Consider the following 12813-nt stretch of genomic DNA (forward strand, 5'->3'; position numbering starts at 1 on the left):
TCTGACAGCGTGGCAGGAGATATTAGATAAAGAGAGCCTGGGTGAGGGCTGATAGGAACAAGTATTATATTACAGCCTAGAGGAGCCCACATTTGAGCCCCGCACACAGCAGAGAGGATGGAAACACGTGCACCCAAACCAAGCCAGATCCATTGACAACAGTGCCTCCAAAAACCTTCCAAAACTTCCCCGTGATGGGACAGAACAAGACACAGAACTTACCAATTTGGGCCGACATTATCTCCCAGCATGTCCTTTGCACACTGTATCTGTTTGAAACCCCCAAGCACGTCCTGGAACTCAGAAAGGAACTTTTCCAACCCCAGCATCTGGCAGAATTAAGAAGTCATCTGCCTGACCATAATACATGACAGATGCCAAGGCCACGTTCATTAACTTCAGCAGCCACATGCAGCGAACTCTTGTACAGCTCTGGTTTGTCATTTCCTCATGAAAGTGACACTTCTGGATTTATTCTTGTCCCTTATCATCCCATATATGTGGCCCACAGGAAGCAGCCTGAAAGGCTTTCTTCTGACAGATCTCAGATTGGCAAGAGAATTTAATCCTACTGTAAACCTTTCTTTTCAATTTCTGTTGCAAGAACTGCACACCACTTATGTCTCAGGCAAATGAGAGACAAATCAGAGTTTTGGTCTCTGAAGCTGATGAATTCACAGCTGCCATGAGGCAGCTCTATAGCAAATAACCAGTATATAGATATATCAGGAAATGATTAACTGAGGAAGTGTCACAGAGCTGGAACTCAAGCCATACATAGTGAAATTTAACCCGTTCCCATTGGCTTCTGGGCAATGAAAATCAGTCTGCACAGCATTGTAAATAGCCATGAAGAAGCTGAGAGGTGACAACAGCTTGTAACCAGAAAAGCTTGGGAAGCACTGACACCCAACGCAGAGCTCCGTACGTAGGCACTGAGTGTGCTGGATTAATACAGCAAGAAGATGAAAGCATAGCTACAACTCCTCCTCTAGATAAAACCTGGAGATTAAACATCACGTTGTAGGTGTGTAAAACATGTTACCACTCCTGTCATTAGAAGTCAATCAATCTAAAAATGTTTCCATTAGACACTGCCGTGATTACAAACATGCAAACTGATATTTTAGTTCTCAAGGAAAAGGTGCTAGTGTACCAGGAGAAGAGGCAGGAGCTTGTGGTACACACCTGTCGGAAAGCTTGGCAACATTAACACTGTGTTAGTTTTATCTCTCAAATATTTAGTGCAGGAGCTCTGATTATTTAAAAATATAGGGATGTTTTCATCTCGCAAAGATACGTGATTATAGGTGTTTGTATGCAACTGCAGAAATCTGGCTACACAAAAACAATCTGAAGAAGATAGAAAAATAAGAAAACAAACAGAAAATGGGATACCACCTGTGTTTACTGAAGCTAAAGTATGTCAAACTGACTTGAAAATGTATTTTTCTGAAAAAAAGGAAATCCCACATATGATGAGGACTTAATTAATATGTTTGACTAACTTGACCTGTATGGTTACTGGTGAAAACTAGGAGATGAACAGACAAACTGAAGGTAAGGAGCCAGATGAAGAGAAGTAATTCATGTGCTTGAAATAACAGGTTAAAGAATTTACCTGTGAAGTGCCATAAGGGCTTGTTTTAGCAATGATCTCCGAGTGTTTCCGTAGAGACACCGGGCTCAAAAAATGCTGACGAAAAGGTTAAGATTGATCATCAGCACAATGCATAAAAACAGATGACTGAGAAGTGGAATCCTAGGAATAGAACAAAATTCATAAGAAATCTAACAGTATGAAACTAAAACCTTTATATTATGTAATAGGGACCTAGTAACACACTTGAGCTATAATCTAGAAGCTAATTAGTTAAAAGTGACTTTGGAGTAAGATCTCCATACTATTAAATTCAATTGAGCAGCTAACAGAAAGGCCCACAGAACAACCACACCATTTTAATCCTCATTTTTTGGTCAGATGTTTGTCAATGTCTATTTTTTGGTGTGTTTTTCTTCCCTGTGCATCTCCTCCTTAATGTGTCTGTAAATTAAACTACACTTAGATCTTTTTAGAGCATCTGACTTACCCAGACGACGTTTCAGCTCGAAACACGCACCACCTAGAACTGATAGGGCACACATTAAGTGCGGCAAGACACCTTTTAATCTCAGGATCTAATTAAAAGAAGAGATTACAATAATCAGGGCAGTACAGTAGCGCGTGTTGTATGTAAATTGTTGATCGGACACTACTGACTATTTTTACGCAAGAGCCAGAAGACGTTTCTTGAAACCATTTACAGATAGATGAAGAAGATAGACGTAATTTTCTTAAAAGACTCTGTACCTTTCTACGTAACTGAGGTTCACTGGCTCAAACAAATTAGATGTTTGATGAACCAGCTACACTCTTATTTAAGATTTATCTGGGGAGAATTTAACACAGCAACTTTGCAACATTCTGGTACAGAACGGGCGAAGAGCTTCAGGATCGCAACCAGAATATTCTGGCTACTCTTCATTCCTAACGACACGCAAGAAACTCCAGACATTTTTTTCATAGCCTTCCCTTCCCTCCAAGTCTTGTTTTTCCCTAACCATGACAGAGTTTTTCAAGTTTTGTTGTGATCATCTGAAGTCAGCTCTTTCAGAGAACAGAATGTTACCATTCACTACTTCAAAAGCCCCAGATTTAACTTGTTGCCTTTTTGAAGCTGCAGTGCAAAGTATAAACCTTATGTGCCTAATATAGCTTTTCACAGGGTTGAATAAGAGAACTAGATAAACGCCACTTTCCCCAGCCGCCAGCACTTTGAACTTTTCATTGTAGGAATCTCACATTAGTGTTCCGTATAACACATAAAAGCAAATTTTCTGATAGTGCTCAAAACTGAGGCTCACTTAACAACATGAGTGGTAACTGCTTGTAAAAAGGTCTTGTTATATACTGAGTTACATTTATTCTCATGATAAAAACTAATGCTCAGACTTCTCCAGATAGAGTGCATTGAGATATTTCACAACAGATTCGCTGCCCTACAATTTCTGTTTTTCACCGGTGCTCTGAAAAAGCACATGACCAAACCATAAGACAGCTGGTTTAACACTGGTTTGCCCTGAAAGCCCGTGCTAGAGATGCCTGTGCCATTCATACATGAGCAAATCTCTAGTCTGGGAGGGTTTTTGGGGTTTGATTTTTTTTTTTTTTTTTTAACTAGAATAAAAGCAACAAGTGAATTCATTTTGTCCTCTTCGCATCCTCATGTAGGCAATCCCCACAGAGCGTAATTAGATTATACTGAATAGACTGATACGTTACATCCCCGAGGCACACATTCAAATTTAACCACTCTTTCCATGACAGTGTTCATGCATAATTTTTCAGGTGATCTTAATGCCTTCTTTACACTTTTGGTCCACGCAAATTCACATTAAAATTTTTTTCCCAAAGTTCTGAGCGTAGACAAGCCATTACATGGCTGTTTCCCACTCTACGTAATAAAAAGCAAGGCTTTGGTTTTAGAGTCTCTGGTATTTAACAGCAGTACAAATGACCAACACAAACCAAACAAAAAATACAAGTCGAACAATAAATTCTTCTAAGTACTGCAAATTTGCCAAAAAAAATCCATAAAGTACTTTTATTTATCAAATGGCAGCAACCTTCATCTTTCAACTAATTCCAGAGAGCTATTTTTTCTCGTTTTACCACAGCTACCCAAAACATTTCAGTCTTCACTTGCACAAGCCCTGCAAGCCTATCAACATGAACCTAAGAAAAATATCCATCAAACACACTACTCAAACCAACCTCTACAAATTAGTAACAAAACCAAAACTCTCCAAGCCCTTTTTGTGAAAGAAATATCAAGAAAAATGGCATGGGTTTTTGTATCTGCATACCAAAATAATTCTAGTAGTTACAACATTTCTTGGTAGCACTACTGTATTAAATTCATGAAACAGTCAAAAGGAGAAAAAAAACCCAAACTATCCGTGCTTCCTCACACGCTATTTACAGAATAGTGCCAAGCCCTATTACGTCTTTGAAGAGAGACAAGGGCACACACCGCGTGTTTCGGGGCAGAAAAGGGGCAATTTCAGAGATCACAGTAACTGATGGCAAAGTGAAAACGGTGCTTGGAAAATAAATTATTTCTTCATTTCCTCCAAGATTAAGAACCAGGGCCTAACGGGGTGTGTTACACCCCAGGAGCGGCCCAAAGTGAAGAATCCCTCCCCTCCACTATCACCCCCAGGCTGTGCCTCCCCTCTTATTGTGCACGAGGTTTTAATTTTTGTCACTTGGCAGTGGCATACACATCTCTTGATTTTACAGAAACAAATGACCGTAACTGCGTATCACAATCATAAGGTTTGTGACAGCCAAATTTGGCTAAGCATTGGCTTTTACTAGTTCTGAACACAGCTCACCTGTCAACCAGTTTGTTGTTTGAAGTGTTCAGGTTTATTACCAAAAAAAATGACAGCTTTCCTTGTCTCATCTTTATTCCAGATTAGCAAGGAAGCATTACACATTAGTGAAATCCACATTAACTACAATAAATGAATTTTTCTGAAGTCCAATGCAAATCTTAAAGCACACCAGCCCCATTAATGCCCGAAGCACTGGAAGTCGGCGCTGACAAGCAACACCATGGAAAAACCTGCGTAAAAGAGCAAAGGGGAGAGATCAAGGCAGAGTCACACATGGTGCACAATCTGAAGAGGCGAGAAGGCTTCACTAATCCAGACAGCGTGGACCAGGGCCAGCTAGTCAAGGTGTCACAGACACATAAACAAGCAGCCACCTTTCCAAAGGAAGCGGCTGTAAAGAATCTTGAACAAGTTGAAGCAAGGCAGGAATGTGGTTGTGTCATCACCCTTTTAGCGCTATGTGTGCCCTTTATTTTCCTAATGACTCATTTATGCAGATAAATGCCTAAAAGGAGTTCTTCTTGGCCCCGAAAACTAAAAGTCGTTGTATTTACCCACAAATCACATTATCAGGTGAGCAGCAACTATGCAGGCTTTCTAACTTTCTTCCCTTGTATGGCCAAACCCCAACTGGCAGAACCATATCCATGGATGGGGCTGGGGATAAGGAGAGTTTTGTGGGGGTTTTTTTAAACCTTTAGCATCTTTACTAACATTTCACAGAAACTTCTCAGAGTAGGTCTTTCTTAACGGGGCTATTTATCCACTTTAAAAAAAACAACAAGCAAACAACAACAACAAAACACAAGATGCTGAGAGAAAACTGCAGGAACTGTCAGACCTGCAGGGCCCCAACACCATGTAAATAACTAGTGGGTTAAGGGACAAGTAGGTCCCATGGTAGGCACAGTTATTTCCAAACCCACTAGTGATTTTTAGAGCTCTTGGGTCTCCATAGGACTCAGCACCTTCATGCTGCCAAAACCTTCCAAAAGACTTAACTCAGGCAAGTACTCACCGTAATTGCAGTTTCTCCATAAAGCACTCTCGGTAATATTTAAATACAAAATGCCATCTGTGGCTAGATTTATAAACTAAGATATTTGTCAGTATCTGTAACTGTATTTCCACTAAAATAGCTCTCACTACAATCATGATGTTTATTTGTACTTCTGAATATAAAACATTGCACACAGTAAATGTTTATAATGTTATCACAGATGAGCTACAAAGTGTCCCTTTATTAGAAAGCATCTCTTCATGCTCTGAAAAAACTGCCTTTTTTCAAGCCTTCTTGGGTAAGGCAAGCAAATAAACTTCGTGGTCAAATCACCTCGAAACAATATAGCAAAGCTCAAAGAAAAAAAAGTGATGTAGAACAGCCTCCGCAAACAGGCGCACTAAATAGATGGGGACAATACAGCATGTAAAATAAAAAAAAATTTAAAATAAATACACCAAGGAACGATCATTGCCCTGTCTATTTGTGTTCTTCCACCTTACCCCCAATGATTTACCTCTGGCCACTCTTGCAGGCCACATGCTGAGCCCAACGCACATTTTGCAGCCCTTATGATCCCATCGTTCAACCTGTTCATGTCAAATAATTACTTCCCCAGCTCTAAATTGGAATATATTAAAAACACGCTATCTACAAATAATGCACAGTAAAGTGACTTCCTTAACTTGATGAAATGGAACGTAAGAATTAAATGAAATGCTGAGCGTTTACAATTCCTCTCTTCCCATCCGTATGCACAAATGCCATTTTATTGGGTTTGCAGTTCATTCCCCACCACCACCATTTCATTTAGGCACCTTTTACAAAGCAGTACTAGACATTTGTTTTCATCCAGTGAAACCATTAGAAGAATCAATTTGATCTCCAAGGCAAGTTAAGAGTAATGGACTCCTATGTTTACTTAGCAATAAGTACACAATGATTTAATTAGATCTATATGCTCTAAACTGCATCTTTCGAGGCAACAGCAGCAGCCACAAAGACAGTGAGGCATTTCAACTTATGTAAATCAATGTTTTCAGTATTTTTTTTCTGCAAACCACCCACTTCCATGCCGAAATGCTATTGCAGGTAGAGGTGCATCTCCCACCCAGCTCTGCTCCTGCAAGCTCACACTTTTTCAAAGAAACAAGCAGTTCAGTTGCTGCCCCTTTTCAGCCACACGCGATTCCAAGATTGATGTCGTATTTCAAGCGACAGACTGTGAACACGCTCTGCAACCGTAGCATTTAATTGAGAAGTCAGCACTTGACACATTGAAGTATTTGGAATTTCTGAAGTCTGGCTGTCTGCACAGTTGCATAATTTGAGCAGGGATAACCTACTTATAATCAGGCGAGATAGAAGAATGTCAACAAACAATTCCTTCTACGTCAAGGGGCATCTCCTTCCTTGTCACGTGCCAGCAAGAGCATCACTGCTTTGTCACAGTTTGACTTTCTTCTTGTTTAAGCTAGTGGATTACAACACCTAAAAGGAGTGAAATTACACGTATCGCCCGATCTTCCCACAAGAATAAACTCAAACATTCTCAAAGCCCATTGAAAAATAAGTTTACCAGATGTAACAGACAATATCAGTGAAACACCAGATGTGAAGCAACCAATACAAGCACAAAGTACTTGAGACCACCTCCACAAAAACACCATTCACCTCACAGCATCACACATCCATTCACAAGAAGAAAATAAAAATAAAAAGCCCCTTTCCACCAAGTCAGGGGACACAATAAAAAATAACGTTCAGACACTTGTGCAGCTTCACGCAGAGGGGAAGAGCTGTATTTGCTTTTGATCCTCTTAGCAAGGAGCTGACCAGACCCTCCTAACAGCACACACTTGCTACAGACACCAAAACATGAACCCACCTCTTTTAAAAGTTGCCAGAGTTTATGATTAACCTCCTGTTGCAACAAACATGGCAAGGATTCAGTTTCACTTGGTGACTACTTCTCCTACGTATTGCAGAAGAAATACATAAGGACTCCTCCTCTTCCAAACCTCACAGTCACAAAAAGAGAAATTGTCTCACCCTGTAAACAAAAGCAGCGCGAAACCTTCTGTGTGGGAAAGCGAGCGCAATCCTCCCTCCTGACAAGTCAGCATTCACACAACATCCACCTGGGGAGACTAAAGTAGGGCTGGAAATTCCCTTCCCCTGGAAAGGGACTGCTTGGAGTGTTCGCACCAATTAAAGTTTCGGATTAAAACCAGCTGTTTAAACAGAAGTAGTCCCTGGGGAGAGACACTTAGAGCATTGTAACTGGTTTCTGGTATAAACAGTTTTACATCAATGGAGGAATTTAGACTGGCAGAGCTGTGTCTAAGCCAGCAGGTTCACACTTGTTCAGCTCCATCTCCTTGAATAGATGCACTTCAACCCAGGCAAGGTCTCCAGGTGCATCACACCTTGGATCTGCGTTATATGTAGATGCCAAGCTGCAGTAAGAGACCTCGACAGCAGGAGAAAAGCACATTGCACTTGGAACACCCTAAAAACCTCTGGACACCTGTCTGTGACCCACCTGAACTAAAGCAGTTCCCACTCAGTGCCACCTCTCAAGGCCCACAGCGCAGAGCTGCAGGTGTGCCATGCACATGATAAACAACATGTCACCTCATCTACGAAAAACACACTGCTAGAACCCAGGGATCAACTTGGGGTGAACTGGGTGACCTCCACTTAAATAACAGCTAAGTGGGCTAAACGTCCCAAGGATAAATAAAACAAAAATTAGGAAAGGAGTAAATGAAAAGCCTCATATCGGGCAGAAGCCGAGAGAAATTGTGGTGAACAGATAACTGGTAAACCTGAGAAATTTGCCACGTGGGTATGGAAAACCCAGGACCTCACCTGAGGAAAATCATTAAAGCAAGAGACTTCTAGAAACATGCAGAATAGATCCCAGGCTGGACAAGTCATGTACAGGACCAGAAAAAAGAAACTGAAAGCATTCCTGACCTATGGTTTCTAGCTTGGGATCTGCAGAGACCTACGAACTACGCAGGTTACTTTGTACTCTGGTGGGCTGCTCAGAACAGAAAAACCAAAAGTCAAAGCAAGAACCAAGGTAGATTTAACCTGTATCGCACTGCAGTATCAGCAGGGCACACAAAGAAAAATGATTGAAAGTCTCTGTCACGGAAGATGTACCAGGCAGCGATGAAGCGCAGCTGAGAAGAGATAAGAAATGGGTAAGAAGGGGTGACCTCTCTGGCACGGGTAGCAGGGAAGCACCATGCTCTAGGGGCAGGCACCGAAACAGCTGCTGCTGGTCATCTGTGGGAACGTGCAGGACATGAAAGGACAAACGGTGGAAACCAGCTCCCTGGAAGCGTGCAGGAGAAACGCACGTGTGCGTCCCCAAGGCTGCGGGTGAAACACTGCCTGTGCCTTTTCTAATGTGCGCAAACACGCACAGTGCGGGACGCACTCCCTTTTGGGAGGCAGTCAGGGGGAAAATCCTGGTGTGTGTAAATATATATATATATATATATATATATTTATATACACACATATCTGTAGGATGCAACAGACCCTCCCTCATCAGTGGGCAAAACAAGCTCCACAGCACAAACAGGAGATGGGCTGGAAGAGCTGTCCCTTAGGCTTTGGTGGATGGTATCTGCATGTCTATTTGGGTGGAAAAAGAAAAAGAAAAAAAACCAACAAATTTTACAGCTTTACGTGCAGAGGTAGAAGCCTCCTGGGGTGTATGTATTTAACAAGCTGCAGTGGTCAAGCACGGAGCACACCTGTGTGCGGAAAAAGAAGTCCAGCGGATTCTGGAAGGCAGCGGTACCCTTGTCCTGTGTGTAGGAAAGGAGGCAACAGGCTCTTGGCAAGCAAGCTGCAGACTATACCCTCCTCAGCATCTGCCAGTGTTTATGTCTGTATATAGGAAAATAACCCCAAATACATGGAAGGGGAGCAGAGAAACAGATCTTGGCAGACGAGAACCAGGATCGCGCGCGGACGTGGGTGCAGAGGCAGCGCAGCAGACCCTGGCAGATGGACAGTGAAGAATACGCAGAAAAGGGTGTTGTAGGAAAAAAAAAAAAAAAAAAGGAAATAAAAATAACAACAAAGGGGCAGCCGGTGGGATCCCTGTTTCCAGCCCATAGCAGGAAAGGGAGGCAGCGGGAATCCCACTGGGATGGGGAGACGACACAACCCATGCCCCCCCCAAAAAGAAACTACACGTTTGCCTGTGCAAACACCGCGGAAAACGGGGGGGGGGGGGGCATGGAGAGAACAACCCCCCCCTAGGAACGCGGAACCCGCCCGGGGGGGACACGGCCCCTCACGGGGGGGACACACACGTGCGCGCGGAGGAAGTGCCACCCCCCCCGGGGACACCGGTCACACACACACACAGCCCCCTCCACGGGAAACACGCGTGCACAGCGCGGGGGGGCGGGGAGACAAGGACGGCCCCGCCCCCCCGCCCCTGAGGGAACCAACGGCCGCCGCGCCCCCCACCCCGGCCCCAAGGCCCGAACGCGCCCCCCCGTTACCTGCGGGTCGGTGGAGGCCCGGGCGTGCGCGGGGAGGCCGAGCCCCCCTATCTGTGGCCGCGCCGGGGCCCCGCCTGGGCCATGACGGTGAACCGGGAGGCGGCGGAGGATGAGGATGAGGATGAGGATGAGGAGGAGGATGAGGAGGAGGATGAGGAGGAGGATGAGGAAGAGGCCGCCGCCGCCTCCCCCTCAGGCGGCCGCGCGGGAGGGGGAGGGGGCGCGCGCCAGTGCACCCCCCCCGCGAGGGGCGTGCGCGTGGGTGCGCGCGGACGCGGCGGCGCGCGCTGCAAACCGGGAGGGGGCGGGCGGGGGGGGGGGGAAAGAGGGAAGGGGGGGAGAGAGAGAGAGAAATCCCGGCGGGTCCGAGCTCCCGCGCGCCGCGCCGCCCGGGCACTTTGTTTGTGTCCCACAATGCACCGCGGCGGGGCGGCGGGGGCGGGCGGGCTGCGCGTGCGCAGTGCGGGAGCGGCCCCCGGGACCGGCACCCCGCGGCGGCAGCGCTGCGAACGGGCGTTCCGGGCTGGGCAGGGTCCTACCGCTCCCCGCGTGCACCCCCCGCGGGGGGCCAGGACCGCGCGCCCCCACCGCCACGGTGCCTCGGTATGTGCTCCCCCGGGGCCAGCACCGTGCATCTCACCGAACTTGGGGTGCGCCGGTGCGTGCACAGCACCGTGTGCATAGCTGCTCACCGAGCGTATTGCATGCACCCCCGGGACCCAAGACCGTGCACACGGTGCATGCACAGCACAGCGTGCATAGCTGCTCACCGAGCGCATTGCATGCACCCCCGGGACCCAGGACCGTGCACACGGTGCATTGCTCCGAGCAGGGGGTGCTCCGGTGCATGCACAGCACAGCGTGCATAGCTGCTCACCGAGCGCATTGCATGCACACCCGGGACCCAAGACCGTGCACACGGTGCATGGCTCCGAGCAGGGGGTGCTCTGGTGCATGCACAGCACAGCGTGCATAGCTGCTCACCGAGCGCATTGCATGCATCCCCGGGACCCAAGACCGTGCACACGGTGCATGGCTCCGAGCAGGGGGTGCTCTGGTGCATGCACAGCACAGCGTGCATAGCTGCTCACCGAGCGCATTGCATGCACCCCCGGGACCCAAGACCGTGCACACGGTGCATGGCTCCGAGCAGGGGGTGCTCCGGTGCATGCACAGTGCCGTGCACAGTGTGCATAGCCACTCACTGAGCACGTTGCCTGCACCCCCGGGGCTCAGAACCGTGTACACTGTGCATCGTGCCGAGCAGGGGGTGCTCTGGTGCGTGCACAGCACCGTGCACAGTGTGCATAGCCCCTCACCGAGTACATTGCATGCACCCCTGGGACCCAGGATCGTGCACACCGTGCATCCCAACCCTCCCGGTGCTCCGGTATGTGCACCCACGGGGCCAGCACCGTGCATCACACCGAGCACGGGGTGCTCCAGTGCACGCACAGCACCGTGCACATTGTGCATAGCTTCTCACTGAGCACATTGCATGCACCCCTGGAGCCCAGAACGGTGCACACCATGCACCCCAACCCTCCCAGTGCTCCAGCATGTGCAGCCCCCGGGCCCAAGACCCTGCAAACCACCCTCCAGTTTGCATCCATCCCAATCAAATTTAGAATTAACGAGTCTCGACTTAATCCACCCCCATAATTTGGTCCAAATCTGCGCTAGCTCAGGGTAAGCACAGCTTAATTTAGTCTGATCGGCGCAACCATTTGCTCCACGGCTTGTTTTACGATGGTTATTGTTGTTATTGGGGTTGGGTCTTCTTTCTTTTGTGATGAGCACTCAGTAAATCAAAGCAGGAAACACATTGAAAGGCCGCGGTCCAAAAATGTTAATCAGCAGTAAAAAATTTAAAACCGGCCATGCTGCTCTGTTGGAAAAAAAAAAAAATTAAAAGAGGCCCAACTCCCCACGCTGTAGTAAAAACCCTGGGACCGTTTTAGATGATTCCTTGCAAAACTGAGGAGAGAACCAGAGTCCCAGTGCTTTGCAGGGTTGGACTTTCTGCTGCTTAATTCTCCTTTCACTTGCTCTTATATTGGTTTTATATTTGTGGGGAGCTGCATTACAGCCCTGGTGCACAACAACCATCTGTTGCAACCTAATCCTGTGCAAAGCAGGAGCAAAACAGCACCGATTTCAGCAGGTTGCACGTGTGCACGGGTTGCTCCCGCTTTAATAAGACATAATTTGCAAGGGAAGGAAGAATCTGCTCCTGGCTATCCATGGTAACACCTGAATCGCAGACGATTAATTAAAAAAAACTTGAGCTGCCATCCTTCACCTTCGAAATGCTGCTCTGAAAAGTGTGGAGCTGGGGGTGTTTGATGGTGGAACTGCTGTAGATCAAGTGATTTTAGTCAACTGACGGCCATATCCTGCTTGAGACTTGTTCCGAGCACGTCATGGGCTTTGCACGGGAGGGAAATAGGGTCCAAACTACCCAAATTCATGCCTGGAAGATGATAAAATTCAATGTGGTTTATTTTCTCGCGATGTCTTCAGTGATTCAAACCCATCCCTGCTAAAAAAAAAAAATAAGCCTTTTATTTTATTTCTTCCTCTTTCTCGCTTTTCCTTACGACCTCCGCCTCCCAGCCAACATCTCCACATGGGTCATTAGCTTTCCAATTAACAGCGTTTGGGTGTGGGAAGCTGGTAGATTTGGGACACAGCCTGACTCCAGGACGAATTTCTCCCCGCTGGAGCCGAAAAGGCCGGTTTATTAATACCAATTTATTAGCCCTCGCTACCTGAAGATCTTCTCCAGCAGCTCCCAGAGTCACGGCGTTTGCTGGAGTAAATCGGTATTGATTC

General features: G+C 46.5%; 1 protein-coding gene across 3 annotated transcripts in view; it reads right to left on the minus strand.

Annotated features, from left to right (window-relative positions):
• ZBTB44 (zinc finger and BTB domain containing 44) overlaps positions 1-10320 on the minus strand; it is a 36456-nt gene extending 26136 nt beyond the window's left edge. For all 3 annotated transcript variants that reach the window (XM_065652113.1, XM_065652112.1, XM_065652114.1), the window contains exon 1: positions 9979-10320. The gene's annotated coding sequence lies outside the window, so the exon portion shown is untranslated. The remainder of the gene's footprint in view (positions 1-9978) is intronic.
• Positions 10321-12813: the final 2493 nt, after the last annotated feature.

Source organism: Caloenas nicobarica, chromosome 26, assembly GCF_036013445.1.
Source record: "Caloenas nicobarica isolate bCalNic1 chromosome 26, bCalNic1.hap1, whole genome shotgun sequence".
NCBI lineage: Eukaryota > Metazoa > Chordata > Aves > Columbiformes > Columbidae > Caloenas > Caloenas nicobarica.